Source organism: Limulus polyphemus, unplaced genomic scaffold, assembly GCF_000517525.1.
Source record: "Limulus polyphemus unplaced genomic scaffold, Limulus_polyphemus-2.1.2 Scaffold3448, whole genome shotgun sequence".
In the NCBI taxonomy this organism is placed as follows: domain Eukaryota; kingdom Metazoa; phylum Arthropoda; class Merostomata; order Xiphosura; family Limulidae; genus Limulus; species Limulus polyphemus.
The window spans coordinates 57,035-73,773 of NW_013669058.1; the positions used below are offsets into that span (position 1 = coordinate 57,035).

At 36.0% G+C, this 16,739-nt stretch overlaps 1 protein-coding gene across 6 annotated transcripts in view; it reads right to left on the bottom strand.

Moving 5' to 3' along the window:
- LOC106469365 (protein expanded-like) overlaps positions 1-16,739 on the bottom strand; it is a 57,280-nt gene that overhangs the window by 33,488 nt on the left and 7,053 nt on the right. For 2 of the 6 annotated variants that reach the window (XM_022397864.1, XM_022397870.1), the window contains exons 2-4: positions 13,700-13,909; positions 5,619-5,695; positions 2,184-2,251 (exon numbers count right to left, since the gene is read on the bottom strand). The exons of 1 other annotated variant lie outside the window; for it this stretch is intronic. The gene's annotated coding sequence lies outside the window, so the exon portion shown is untranslated. Of the gene's footprint in view, positions 1-1,265; positions 1,283-2,183; positions 2,252-5,618; positions 5,696-13,699; positions 13,910-16,739 lie in introns of those variants that run through there. 3 more of the 6 variants (XM_022397866.1, XM_022397865.1, XM_022397869.1) reach the window with 3 other exon arrangements.

Consider the following 16,739-nt stretch of genomic DNA (forward strand, 5'->3'; position numbering starts at 1 on the left):
ACACTAAAACCGGAAGCTTGCGATCATTGCTAGGAAACAAGGAAAGTGCACACTAAAACCGGAAGCTTGCGATCATTGCTAGGAAACAAGGAAAGTGTACACTAAGACTGGAAGCTTACGATCATTTTTATCGAATACTTTTACGGATAGTATATTGCGCACGTGATATGATTAGATGTCATCTACACATGACATACCACGTATACACGCCCGAGGCATTACTCTGTTATCACCAACTTCAAAAAATGGTTTGTTTGAACTATTACCCCAGTGCTCACACTGGATGAACTCTACAATTATGCCCATTAGCAGATAACATGTATGTAAGGATAGGTTTGGTGCTCTTTCCTATACAAAAACACTCACAGTGTGTACAAAACTAAAATACAATATCCAGTAAAGTAAATGTTAACTCGTACTTAAAGCAGATAAGCTACTACAAACAAAAGCTCGTTTTATAAATACAGCATGCCACGAAAATACGTTTTGTTGTGTATACACACACACACACACATATATATATATATATATATATATGATAGTACTTAATGCAATATTAACAGATCCAGTGCTGCCACTGAATGTAGGTAAAACATTCTCGATGTGTTTTATTATATAGATGTTTAAACGTATACACTGCTTGTAATTACGTTTTTTAATCAGAATATGACAACTGTTACTCAGTCTTAGTCTGTCCTGAAAATGTGCAACTAATTATCTAAATGCACAGTTAATTTTCAACGGATGTAAATATACTTTCGAAGTAATCGTGTACAAAAACATATTAAAAACTTATCAAAGTTTTTAAAAAGGTCTAAAGTTAGGTCGAAAAATAACATTATAAGTTTATTTACTGTTAGTGTTAAGTACGGTAAAGTTTAAACCTAACTAAGCTAAGGCAAAAACGTACACAAGTTACAGTGTTAGTTTAATCTCGTTATCGAATACAGTATAAGCCGTATTTAGTTAATAAAGGCTTAGCTAATGTTAACCCTAAAACAAGTGGACATAGATTTTGGTTTCTGCGATTAGAATTATTTTGTATTCTAGGAAACCTATGTTTAAAGAAGAATGTTGTGCAACAAAAGTACTAATTTGATCGCAGGTGTTTGTCTCTGTTAGTTTTAAATAAATATGCAACTCCTGTTCTATCGCAGTGAACCTATAAAAACTCTAAGATAAGATAATGAACAAATTTATTTTTTATTCTTATACTGACTATAAATAAAATTTTTTGAAGTTTTAATAACAATATTTCTACGTACTTTTACATTTTTTCTACTGTTGCACTGACGCTACAACCTATAAATACAAGATTTACTTTTTACGCATATATTTATTTATTATTGACAAACACGTACAACGAAACACTTTACGTAAAATGCGTAGTAGTTGAATGACTTCAATAAAAGAGCAAGGGTTTATTGAATTAGTACAGACGAAGTGTATGAACAAAATGTGTTCAACTTATTATTAAATTATATAATTAAGTTTTTCCAGATAATATTCTTAATTTAAAACCTCATTTACTTGTAAGGATGATTTAACTTTAGAAATCCATTATGTAAACCTTTAATACACCCACATATAAATAATAGTTATATCTATGAATACACAGCTATAATTAAAGGACTGAGTGGACATACAGGACAAAAAATAATTAATTATACTTGTCATACGACTTTAGTATTAGGCCTGTTACAATATTTAACAGTGCATTCTTAACCTAGTCCTTAAGTGATTTTCAAGAATTAGATAATAATATTTCAACCATATTATACTCACCATATCTATTGCCGATGACATGTTCACATAATACTAATAGGCCTAATACTAATGTCTTGTTTGCCGATGAAATGTTCACATAATACTAATAGGCCTAATACTAATGTCTTGTTTGCCGATGAAATGTTCACATAATACTAATAGGCCTAATACTAATGTCTTGTTTGCCGATGAAATGTTCACATAACACTAATAAGCCTAATACTAATGTCTTGTGACAAGTATAATTAATTATAATCATAATACCACCTCAGGAAAGACATTCATATCATAACAACTATTGTGAAAACAAAATAAATTGAAAACAGTTCACTCATTATTATTGAATTCAAAACCAGAAATCCTTAAATGCTTCAGTAACATTACGAAATTGTGGCTAAAACACCTGTAATACTTACATACGGTTTCTTTCACAAAGCTCAACCTACGTGAAGGGAAACAATGTCGAAGCGTCCCTGGTTCCCGACTATTTGTTGAAATAGATACGATAGACACGTTTATATCTATATCTGTATGTTCTTTCATAATACACTAAGTTCGAGAGATAAGCTGTTAATCACGACAAACCGTGACTGATAGTAATTAAATGTACAGCAATTTGAAAAATATAAATCAAAACAAGTTTAAAGTACATTTCAAAGCACGTCTGATAAGATTACAGAGTGACATCGACTCGCATTCTGCAGGTCTAAGGTTCGAATCCTGTCGCCGAATATGAGGCGTGAGGGCGTTGTAATATGATGATTAATTCCACTTTTCGTTGGTAAAACAAAAGCCCATGGTTGTAGGTAGTGATGATTAGCTGCCTTTTCTATAGTATTTCACTTCTAAATTAGCGGCAGATAGCCCTCGTGTAGCTTCGCGCGAAGTTCAACAAAACAAAAACAAAAGGTGAAATATACAGTAACTATTCAGAGTGATACTTATAGAGAAGGCATTTGAGGACTAATCTTTAAAAATATTTCAGGACGACGTTTCGAAAGATTTGCTGTCCGTTGCGCCTTTGTTCGTCATGAATACCCTTCCTAAATCATTTATTTAAAAATCAATTCCTATTTAATATTTCATTTACTTATCTAAAACTTGAAACTGGTAGACTTTTGGAAGTTTTAGGTGGAACTCCCTTTCTTCAGGGTGGTACAAACTTCTACACTCACACGGCAATGTTCTGGAAGAGGATAGATATTTTCCTGTGTATTAACAATCTAAACGTCTCCGAGTTCTCATTTTAACGTTTCCTTAACAGACTTTGTGTATAACGTAAAATCTATTTAGAAAAACAGAATCTCTCTTCTTGTATGAATGTAATAAATAAAATGGGCGCTAAACAAAAACACACAAAGAGGTAACTAATCCATATTACAGAAACATCACGGTATAATACTAAGAATAACCAACATGGAATTAAGATAATTCAATGTGTAGATTATCTCCTTGCCACACCAACCTCAACATACCATTGAGTAAACGTCTTTAAGTTTAGCTCTATAATAGGCTAGCAGATTAGGTTTAGCTTTACCATATTTGACCAATGAAATGGCATAAAACATAATCAGTTGTAGTGATTTTTCATTGGATTAAAACATCCAGAAATCCAACCACCAGACCATGCCAGGCCACCATTGTTTGTTCAGCAATCTTTTTATTTATTACTATTTACATAGAAATCAACTTGGCACTGGTAAGTTATCAATAAACGTAACGGAGATAGAGAAATAACTTTTAATGGCTGAATGTGGTGATAAACAAACTTTAGTTTTATCATTACATCAAGGTCGTAACTGTAGCTCTGATAAATATTATCCAAAAATAGTAATTACTTCACTTTGAAATAAACATTTGTAAAGCTCATCAAATACTGAAGTAATATAACATAAGTACACAATTGTTTTTATAGGAGCATCAAAGTGTCCCCCCCCCATTGTGAAGCTCATCAAATACTGAAGTAATATAACATATGTACATAATTGTTTTTATAGGAGCATCAAAGTGTCCCCCCCCCATTGTGAAGCTCATCAAATACTGAAGTAATATAACATAAGTACATAATTGTTTTTATAGGAGCATCAAAGTGCCCCCCCCCCAGTGGCACAGCGGCATGTCTGCGGACTTACAACGCTAGAATTCGGGTTTCGATATCCGTGGTGGGCAGAGCACAGATAGCCCATCGTGTAGCTTTGTGCTTGATTATAAACAAACAAACAGGCATCAAAGTTTTCTGTTTATTGGTCGCTAAGCAGAAAACTGTCCCAGCATTTTAGCTTTACAATCACTAACGCTTCTCGCTGAAACACCGGAGAGGGAAGGGGGAGGAGGAAGAGACAATGAACAATGTTTTGAACAATTACACAACATTTCGGATAACATATTTAAACTAAGTACAGTGCTTTTAAAATAACTATTACGTGTTCTTAAAGTCTACTACTTGTGCAATCTGGAAACTCATTCTATTGACCTGTCATATTAACCAGAAAAGTATAAGGTGCTATCTTCCACGGAACAGTGTGAAACAGGATATTTTGTCACTAGGAGAGAGCTGCGAGACAGCTTTTCAAATAAATTTTATTAACATTTCAAAGCTGACATTTACTCTAAATGAAGCAAACTCTCGTGTTGAAGAAATCACGAAACCGAAAAACTAGGGATCTTTGAGCTTTGGAAATAGAGGTAATACAGCTTTAAATAATCAGAATATGCACCCATTACAGGCTGTTACCTTGACAATATTAAATAACAGGTATATCAGAAAATAATAAATCTATAATCCAGTTCATCTAATGATTTCTGAGTATGACTAATAAATGTGTGTAGATTGTTTATTGTTGGATGTAACCTTGACAACAATAACTTCTGGTATCTATGTTTATTGTTGGATGTAACCTTGACAACAATAACTTCTGGTATCTATGTTTATTGTTGGATGTAACCTTGACAACAATAACTTATGGTATCTATGTTTATTGTTGGATGTAACCTTAACAACAATAACTTATGGTATCTATATTTATTGTTGGATGTAACCTTGACAACAATAACTTATGGGTATCTATGTTTATAAACTCATAGGTGTGTAAGTTCATTGCTGGATGTGTAACCTTGATGACAACAACTTATAGGTGTGTAAGTTCATTGCTGGTTGTCTAACCTTGACGACATCAACTTATAGGTATGTAAGTTCATTGCTGGATGTCTAACCTTGACGACATCAACTCATAGGTATGTAAGTTCATTGCTGGATGTGTAACTTTGATGACAACAACTTATAGGTATGTAAGTTCATTGCTGGATGTGTAACCTTGATGACACAACTTATAGGTGTGTAAGTTCATTGATGAATGTGTAACCTTGACGACATCAACTCATAGGTGTGTAAGTTCATTGCTGGATGTGTAACCTTGACGACAACAACTCACAGTAAGTTCATTGATGAATGTGTAACCTTGACGACATCAACTTATAGGTGTGTAAATTCATTCCTGGACGTATTACCTTGATGACAACAACTTATAGGTGTGTAAGTTCATCACTGGATGTATAACCTTGGCGATATCGACTAAGAGGTGTGCAAGTTCATTGCTGGATGTCTAACCTTGATGACAACAACTTATAGGTGTGTAAGTTCACTGCTGGATGTCTAACCTTGACGACATCAACTTATAGGTGTACAAGTTCATTGGTGTATGTGTAACCTTGACGATATAAACTTGAGAAGATATCTTTCACTGCGGGTGATAACCTCGATAAAATCACACATTTTTTAGTAATAATTGTAAATTACAGTGTAATGCACTCCTCTGATCACACGGCATACAAACGATTATATATATACATACCAGTGCGCTGGTTCACTTGTCGGTCACTGGAACGAAACACACTTCCACTGGAATGACGTAGGAAGGGCGATGGCTTCCTTTAATACCATAAAAAATAATATATAATTTTTTTTTACATGTAACGAGAATCACAAAAAATCAAGCCTCAATTTTAAAATATGAAACTAATAAAAGAAATCAATAATGAATTATGCAGTGTATTTTAATTAGCTTTTGATATTTAAAAGAATTCGAAATTATGATTCTAGGAAAAACTTTTCACTCCTGATCGAGTGGGTATAACTTTCAAAACTGTATGCTTTTTTTTCCACAGTTCATGTTCTTATACACAACACCTCCAGTGGCTCAGCGGCACTTCATCAGACTTACAACGCTAAAAACCGGGTTTCGATACTCTTGGTGGGCACGGTACAGATAGCCCATTGTGTAGTGACTTCGTCAACTCTTTCACTGCCATATTATGTCCCCCCTTCTATAGCACTGGCACGAGAATCTTGAATCACCAAAAAGAAAAAAAGGATATTCTTCTTGAAACTTCCAAAGTTTATCTATAATCAGTTTAAAGTTTAAGAAGATATTAAAACACGTCTTTTTTCGTTATTATCATTGTGTATTAAAAGCTTAACACTGGGAGTTATCTGTGGACCTGGCAGTGAAATGATTAAGCCTAAATCCATATGTAACAGCCACTGAACGAAACAAATTCTCTAGTAACTCTGAGTTGGGACAACAAGACGTCCCGGGTTTTGGTAGTTTGTAGTTTCAGTGTCCCGAGAACTTTTCTCGGGACGCACAGAACGTCCCAGTTTTATGATAAAGACATCAAACTGTCGGTCATATCGAACCACAAATGTAATAGGTCTACTTGACTTGCTTATCATTGTAACTCGTACTTTTCTGCAGCCAAACCCTCTCGAAAGGTTTGTTTGTTTGTTTTTTGAATTTCGCGCAAAGCTACACGAGGGCTATCTGCACTAGCCGTCCCTAACTTAAAAGTACAGATTAGAGAGACGGCAGCTAATCAACACCACCCTCCGCCAACTCTTGGACTACTCTTTACCAACGAATAGTGAGATTGACAGTCACATTTTAACGCCCACAAGACTGAAAGGGCGAGCATGTTCGATGACGGGATTCGAACCCGCCACCCGCAGATTGCAAGGCCAGTGCCATAATAACCAGGTCTCCTCAGGCCCTGTACTTTGAATCTAACAGAGCAAATTGAAACCAAAACTCTGACCGTCTGGATAATGTCGTCATGAAACATCATTCTTCAGCTGTTGTAAAAGGTATACTGCTGCCTCATTTTTGTGAAGATAGTGAAAACTTCAGGTAGCACTGATGTGTTGCCTTAGTGAAAACTTCAGACAGCACTGATGTGTTGCCTTAGTGAAAACTTCAGACAGCACTGATGTGTTGCCTTAGTGAAAACTTCAGACAGCACTGATGTGTTGCCTTAGTGAAAACTTCAGACAGCACTGATGTGTTGCCCTGAAGTTTTCACTAAGGCAACACATCAGTGCTGTCTGAAGTTTTCACTAAGGCAACACATCAGTGCTAGCTGAAGTTTTCACTAAGGCAACACATCAGTGCTACCTGAAGTTTTCACTAAGGCAACACATCAGTGCTGTCTGAAGTTTTCACTAAACAGCACTGATGTGTTGCCTTAGTGAAAACTTCAGACAGCACTGATGTGTTGCCTTCGAGCTAACATGTTCAGCACTCCATCCAGAAAATTTCATCATCAAACATGTTTTTGCCAATGTGGGTGGAAATTAGGAAGCCGTAAACTTGTGTGTGTTTTTAGTATGACTATATGCAAATACTCAAATGTTAAACTTGTGTGTTTTTAGTATGACTGTATGCAAATACTCAAATGCTAAACTTGTGTGTGTGGCGAGACAAGATAAGTCTGTGATTGGTAATATGATGGCTGAAGCACCCTCACCTCATCATTTATGGCTGTTTATCTTGTATCTTGAACCTACTTTCTAAGGACATTTACATATTCAAAACTGTAAACAGACTTATAGAAACAGTCAAGCAGATTATAAAATTCTGCTGTTAGAAACGCATCCCACGAGAAATGTACTAAAATATGTTGAAGATGAGAAATGGATTGCTCTTCTTTCCACAGTCAATATTCGTTGGTGATCATTTAAAAAGTTGCTTGAAAAACATTTGAGTATTTGCATATAGTCATACTAAAAACACACAAGTTTAACATTTGAGTATTTGCATATAGTCATACTAAAAATGATTCTACACCATTACTGAAGACTTCAGCCGTATACCCAACCAGTGTAAAGTTCAGTTTTCGATTCGGTGGTCTTTAAAAAACTAGTTCGGGAAACACCAATCCGATTAAATAATTTCCATTCATATCTGTCCAACCATTCGACATAAGTGTCATTGAACCTACTTTAGTTATCTTCTTGTTGACAAGACTTTGCACCAATTGGAACTCTTCATTCAAGAAGGAATTTGAAAGGTGGAATTGTGAATAAAGCAGCATGAAAATATATTTTATTTTGCAACTCACGAAAAAAAATTTTTTTTTAATTCGCTTTCACTGAAACTTAAGAGGTTTGCAATTTCAACAGAATGCACAGCTCAGCTTTGGTGTCTTTCACTATTCTTCTGCTCCAGAGGTGACATTACATGAAGGAAGTTCACAATACAATAGTTGCTGGTGGGCAGTTAACTACCTCTCTACACTCTTAATCTATCACTTCGGAATTACGTATGGCTGCGCGCACAGTCGTTTCTGCACCTTTCTGCTGAGTTCTGAAAACAAACTGTCTTATCCAGGGTCGTCCAAAAGTCAATGGGATTATATGTTTGTGATGTCACAACTGGCTCAGATAATTAGTTAAAGAATTTGTCCTTGTAAATCACGTGGAAATTGGCTTAATTCTTCTCGAAATATCATCAGATCTCACTGAATGCCTTCGGTATTACTGCAGTTCTTAAGACTCTTTAGTTAAGACAAACAACACAATTTAACCGGCTAGAATGGAAAAACTTCATTTCAGACGAGTAATTAATCAGTGAACAGACTGCTGTGAATTTGTTTGTTTGCTGTTAAGCACAAGGCTGCACACAATGATCTGTCCGAACCGTTCCCAACTCAGGGATCGAACCCCGAAGTTTAGCGTTGTAATCCATCGAGCTTACTGAGAGATACTTTTGAAGAAAAAAGCGTCCATACTCTTCTAGATAATTCTCAACGAATCACGTTTTTTCTGGAATAATTTAACCATAATGGTAAGAAAAGGGAACCAAAGACCTATTTTACGGATGATGGTATAATAAATAGGTCAAGTTTATCGTCCACAAGTTTTTCTTAGCCAATTATAGACAATTTACGGCAGAAGTTAACTGGTGATGAATGAATGCTTTCTTAAGAGTGTTAATTCATAAAAAAAAGAAAAACTTGTTTAAAATGTAAAACTTTTCCTCCAAACAAAGGAAAGGTGTTCAAGGAAACCCACATGCTCTCTGTACATCGGAATGTGAAAAAAAAAAACTGTCGGTTATTAAATGACGAACTATGGGAAGTCGTGTAGTAGTAAAACGATTAGAATTTTTCTGAAAAAGTGAAAATCAAAACTACGATCATGATAAGACACCGTGAAGCTGCCTACTAGACAGATGTCTCAGCCAAATAATCGGCCGGGATTCGAACCCACAACTTTGTTTACCTGGCAGCTGTTAACTAAGCTACCTTCTGGTGCCATTTTTCACCGTTTCTGGAAGTTTTTACTTCGCGAGATAGCGCGTCACTCTTAAATTTTTTAGAGATAAAATAATACTCAAGAAAAGTATAGGTTTTCAGTAAAAGACATACACATAGTAAACCTGTGCCTCTTTATTTATTATTTTATTTTAGGAAATTCTAACTTCACGAGATGGCGCGTCAGTCAACAATCGATGTGTTCGAAGGAAAACGAAGTATGACAATGAAGTGGATAACGATACTTAAGATAATTCTAGATCAGTGTTGGCCTTGCAAAGGATATGGAAATTTGATAGCTTAAGCTCATGTCCTGTTGGTGTATAGAGGAAACACAAGGGTTACTCAACTTTTTTGTGTTTTCATTGAAATTCCCATATGTTCATTAGCTGTAGGTAGTAGATGGCGTTCGATTTTGCCCATACAGGAGGCCTTACAGTCTCCACACGTGTAACAGGACATTAACTTATCAAATTTTAATATCCTTTGCAAGGCCAACAATGATCTGGAATTACTGATCAAAGAAACTCTCCACATCAACCAGCAGTCTCCAACCCAGAATAACATGTAGTTTTATTTTAAATTAGACATTTTTAGGTATGTACAGTATTTTTATTTGCTACCCTTCTACTTTCTATGTGTTTTAGTTTTGATTAAATTGTCGTTAATGTAGCAATGTGTTTTAAGTTAATTGCTTAGGAATGATGTAATCCTATTATTTTACCTTCGACACTAAAGATGGAATCGGTAGAATTTCGTCTCCATTTGGCCCGGCATGACCAGGTGGTTAGGGCACTCGACTCGCAATCTGCGGGTTCGAATCCCCGTCACACTAAACATGCTCGCCCTTTCAGCCATGGGGGCGTTATAAGTGACGGTCAATCCCACTATTCGTTGGTAAAAGAGTAGCCCAAGAGTTGGCGGTGGGTGGTGATGACTAGCTGCCTTCCCTCTACACGAGGGCTATCTGCGCTAGCCGTCCCTAATTTAGCAGTGTAAGACTAGCTTTGCGCGAAATTCAAAAACAAACAATCGTCTCCATTTATCTGTTTCCCCTTCTGTTATAAATAATGTTGTTCATCTTAAGTATCGTCAACAAATGTACAGGTTTTCAATAAATGACATACACAGAGTAAACCGACGCCTACATATATTTATCATTATTCTGTTTAATTTTAGGAAATTACCCTTGTAGTCACAATTCAAAAGGTAAATAAAACGTAGAATGTCAAATTGTTGTTCCTACTCTGAGTTTCGGTTACTTTATCTTGTGATAAATACATAATTGATAGTAATATTACTAACATTAATTATGTAAATACATATGAAAATATAACAGGCACTCTATAAATTTAAAACGTTTCCAGCCTGAAATTATAACACTTTGATATTTCTATAATTTTATTTGTTTGTTGTTAAGCACAAAACTACACAATGAGCTATCCGTAATGTGCCCATCACAGGTACCAAAACCCAATGTTTAGTGCTATACAACTTCAGACTTACCGCTGAGCCACTGGGGGACTATTTTTATAAGAACATAATTATGGTAGTTAACTAGTAGAGAAGCAAGTCTAGAATGCTAGAACGTTACTTACACTTGTGATAAACATTAATCCACGTCTAAAACAAAACTAACACGAAAGGACTTTTAAGGAAGATATAGAAGAAAACCATCACACTTCAGTAATCTAGAAGTTTCTCGAACTTCAGCGTTTTTCTCCACCTTTTACCCAGTGTTTCGTGCAGAACACTTTGTAACAAGCAGAAGAAGAAATAACTTCAGACTCAGTGCTGCAGCCTACCCTCAGAATCAGTGCTACAGCCTACCCCCAGACTCAGTGCTGCAGCCTAGACTCAGACTCAGTGCTACAGCCTAACCTCAGACTCAGTGCTACAGCCTAACCTCAGACTCAGTGCTGCAGCCTAACCTCAGACTCAGTGCTGCAGCCTAACCTCAGACTCAGTGCTACAGCCTAACCTCAGACTCAGTGCCACAGCCTAACCTCGGACTCAATTCTGCAGCCTCCACCAATAACCAAGGTATACTTTAGCTATTAATATTTCAGTTGTGCAATTAGAACGTTTCTATCGATACACGTAGTTCTTCAACATAACGCCCACGAGTTCATATTGAGAATCAGAAAAATGGAACCCCCGAAACAAACATCATAATCATAAAAGGCAAGTGTTGGTTGGTCAGTCTAACGGTTACGCTCGATTTCTCCGAATTTCGTGAGATACGCGAGTCCAATTCCACTTTTTCTCCTATAATACTTCATCTTTGATTGCCCTGTTCCCATTTTAGTTCAATTTAATCGCTAACGAAGGTGTAAGTAGCTCCTAAATTTCTGCACTTTTTTCTGCTATATAAAAGCCTGTCAAGGAGGGAGTTTCCAGGACCAGATCAGGCAAGGCGTTATGTGTGACACCACATCATCTACATCATTATGACGTCAAGCTAAGTAAAATCCAAATAGGAAAGCCGGGAAGACCCCTGTGATGGAAGACAAGGAAGTGCTTTCGCACCCTATCAACGCCTGTGAGAAATAAGTCAAAAATTAGCACAAATCTGTGCTTGGGAATTATTACAAAAACATCTTTGTTAAAACAGGCTGAAGATACCAATTATCTGTAGGGAAGATGAGGACTTTTCCTTAAAAGAAGAACAGGTGTGTATGCAATTACATGGTCATCGTATGTTTTAATCTTTTATCTAAAGGCACCAATATGTAGCATGTTTGCTCAGTTATATGTAGTGGATTCAGGATTAATATGTAACATGTTCCTGGGAAAGGTTTGGTTTGTTTGGAAGTTCGCGCATACCAGTGAAAGACTAGAGAGAGAAGGAAACTAGTCATCACCACCCACCGCCAAATCTTGGGCTACTCTTTTACCAGCGAATAGTGGGATTGATCGTCACATTTATAACGCCCCCACGGCTGAAAGGGCGTGCATGTTTGGTGGGACAGGGATTCGAATACGCGACCCGCAGATTGCGCCATAACCACCTGGCCATACACGGAAAGAAAATTTTATATTTTTCTTATTTATTTCGTTTGTGCATTGCCAGTTTTATGCATAATAGTTTTGTTTTCCAGTGGTTTCTCGTCATTTTTGTACGGGCTTTTACCCTAATAAATGTTTGGTTAGACATAGGCAAAATAAGCTTCACAAAAGTGCATTGCAGTTTTACAGTTTACGTTGATTACGTATGATAGCTTTACACATGAAATGATAGTTTTAAAAATATTGGTATTAAAAATTGAACAATTCCTTAAACTAATCAATGGGGAGAAACTCGTAATTTCTGTCGTTCTTGGGAAGTATTTAAATACTCAAGTTTACATTCTGTTATATTAATAAATCATTACTAACGTTTTTTAACACTCACTTAAAGGCCATTAGTAATATTTTATTAATCATGTTGTAATGACAAAAAAAATCAAGAAATAGCATGATTAAAATTTTAAAAATAGGGTTAAGTATACAGAATACAATTTAACATCTTATTAATTCTTTTAAAATCCAAACTACAATTTCCAGTCTCATAAGGAACAATATAACACACAATAATTTTGACCCACTCACCCAACTTACTTTTACTGTGGCCCACCTGTTTATTTCGATTAGTTACTTACACGACGACCCCTTACCATCGGCACACAGATTGAAAGTCGAGTCCCTAAACACCGAACCGTCCTCAAGGAAAAACCCTTATTTCAAAGTTTTAAGTTGATTTTTATCACATGAATTTGTAGAAGTACGATGAAATTATTATTTTTTATCAGAAAATACATAATTAAAAAGAACAAAAAAAAAACATTTGATGAGCAGAGCAACACGAGGGAAATATTTTGATCAGTTTGGGTTATCATTAGCTTAAGAAAATGTATATAATTGGGGGAGGGTTCGTTTTTTTTTGTTTGTTTTTTTTAATTTAGCGCAAATCTACATACTTTTGAACCGATACACTAGATGGAAGGCAGCTAAGCAATAAAAACCACCGCCAACTCTTAGTCCTGTCTGATAGAATAGTGGGATTTCACTATCATTCCTACAGCGAAGCAAACCATAAATCATCGGATTCACGGCCCAGGCTTGTTAATCACTAGGCCACGCCCGGTCCATAAAATCGTGTAAGATAAACAGTAAGCCCCTAGAGGTGTCAATGATGAAGTTATTACTTATGATAGAGATACCTATGTTGTATTTGGCAATGAACACAAAATGATCATAGAACAAAAAAAAAAAAGCTCGGTTTACCCACGAACCAGTCGTCACGTGATAAACAACAGGACTGCACACAAAATGAGGGCTGGTAATTGTTATTATTTATACTTACCCGGTGTTAAAGCAAGGAATAAGACAAGGACGATTCACCAGAAGCCAAATCGTACCGTCAACTGTACCACAGTCACTCCTTCTGTACGCTAACAAGTTAGTACCACAGCTCCAGACCGCCACACGTGCTGTGAAGCGTTATAGAACCACATCCGTCTGGTGTCCAGTGTTTGTACTATTTCATGCATAGTTTTTCAGCATCGTAGCTCATCTGCATAAAATGTCAATAATTAGAGAAAAACAGTGTTATCACGTGACTAGTAGGCCGAAGGTCAACATATACGATAGCGTTTTGATAAGATTCCGCGCAGTCAGAGGGTGTGACGAAAAGAGATAAAATTGTTTTTATAAAGTCCTTGAATTCCTCAGTGCTTATCGTAAACATCACAATATGACGTACACTTCTTAATGTTTTCAATACGGAGTCAGTAACTCATGTGACCCGTGACACAGGGGGTCATGGTCGTCCCATACCCGATGATAGAGTCGGTACGGAGACACACAATTATGTGTAAATACTTTCCAGTTATTCCTGGAGATAGTCTTATCTTAGACAAGATCGAAAGACTTCCGAGGACGTAGCTTCCGTTGTTGTTATCTTTCCGGGTGTCCGTTTTCCAGATATATATACACCAGTCTATGCGGTTTGCTTGTTTCGAATATTTGCACAAAACTATACAATGGCTATTTGTCCTTAATTATGAACTAACAGAACAGAGAAAAGGCAACTGGCCAACAGCACCTACCGCCGACACTTGGGCTACTCTAATCGAAATGGGATTTGACTGTCACTCTCAAAACGCACCCACGGCTCCAAAGTGCAGGTCGCGAAACACACACCATTGTTTATAAATGAGTGAACTAGAACTGAACCTGAAAGTATAATATCTAGCGAGTGCGTTAGTTTCAAAACAACAGAAAATGTTCTTGCTATTAAATAACAAAAAAAAAAAAACTGAATTTTATTACCTCTCATTATTTCGAAATGAATTTCCGTAACAACTTCCAGGGTTGAAAATACTTCCTACGCTATTGTCTGATAACAGGAACCTAATATATCCAGGAAATATCTTTCTATATTACTTTTCGTAAAATATGGGACATAACGTTTCCAAGATATATATATATACCTATACTGTCCGTAGAAAAGGAGCTTAATATATTCAGAAGATAACCTTCTATACTACAGTTCGTAAAAAATTGAACTAAATATGTCCATTAAATAACTTCATATAGTATTGTTCGCTAAAATAAGATCATAGTGAGTTTTAGAAATATTTTCCTACACAGCTGTCCTCAGAAAAATGAATATATCTAGGAAATACCTTCTTATACTATTGTTCGTATAAAATGGAAATGTACAAATAATATCTTCATAATAATGTCCGTTAAAAATTAGCCTAATATTTTCAGAAGATACATTACTATACTCCTATCCATAAAAAATTAAAACTAGCATATCCAGAAAATACATTACTATGGTTCTGTCCATAAAAGAATGGAACGTAATATACCCAGGAAATATCTTATTGTACGTAAACAATTGAATCTAATGAGCCCAGGCTATACATTCCTATAGTGTTATTCGTAAAAGAAGGGAACCTAATAAATTGCCTATCGAAATCGTTGTGGTGGTTACGTATTCTAATTTAATTCCTACAGTTAGAGATATTGTAGTCTTAGATGCGAGTTATCAGATGAATGATGATAAACTGAATAATCCATGTTAATTATAACTAACAATAAGTCAAATCTTGATAAGGTTTGTTACCCTTAAAGTAAACGTAGTTGTTAATATCCTTCACACAGCAGTACGTTATTCTTGTACTACAGCTTGTACGGGATAAGGTTTGTTACCCTTAAAGTAAACGTAGTTGTTGATATCCTTCACATGGCAGTACGTTATTCTTGTACTACAGCTTGTACGGTATCTCCACACAACGTATAGATACGTACCTATATACTTTAAAAACTTATCACTACAAAGCTATCATGAAAATGTTTCATGAGTAAATCCACCAGAGTGAGCCGAGCTTAAGCTTAGTTATGATTCACGTGCCGGACTATCAATCTCAGGGTTTGTGGTTCACATCCTGCTGCTGCAAATTTGTTTGAGGACGTGGAGGTGTTATAAGAGTGACAGTCGAATTCCACTATTCAATTGCAGTAGCCCAGAGTTGGTGGTGGATGTTGTTGTCTAACCGCCTTCCCTATAGTCTTTCTGGTCAAAATTACAGACGGGCTAGCGCAGATAGCCTTTGTATAGCCAGCCATGCCTTGAAAGCTGTCAAACTAGAAAGTGCATCTCTACACATACGTATAAACCAGTCAATGTAACAAACTACTGATGTAATGGTTTAATAATGTATTTTCATCAATTCCGCTCATTCATCACGAATTTCTGTTGTAGGGAATTAATCTACACGCTCCATTTAAAACATGTTAAAGTAGGATGTGCAGACGACAAGCAACTATCAAATCCACTTTTAAATATTCTTTTTTGTTCTTCTTACAACACTTTTCAAAACAAGAAGTCAAAGAAAGAACGTTGCTCCTCTGAAGAAAAGTATAATTGTCCCATACTTCAAATATGAGATACGAGCAAGAAACAGGGTATATTTTTTATTCATCTTCCAGAGCTTGAAACATCCAACCACGTGACATGGCATTATTTTTGTCCATTCTTTCCTGAGCAAATGTGAATTGTATCTGTTATCCACGGGAATCTAATAATTATGACGTGAGTTCACATAGAACAACCACGTGATTTCCTATGCTTGAGGCTTGAAGAAAAAACGAACATTTTAGGTACTGGCTTAAACTCAGATGGTCGAATGACGTTTCTACCCAATATTCACATAATTTCGAAATGGTGTATTTAAGTGTTTTACACTCACAAAAAAGAAACCTATCATTCTATAGGTATTTGAAGAACTTGTGTCATTCCACCACAAAACAATTCTTCGTATTGTTAACCGACTCTATTCAATTATGTATCAGCTGCCCAGTGTCGGCTAACAATACGAATAATTAAATTGTGG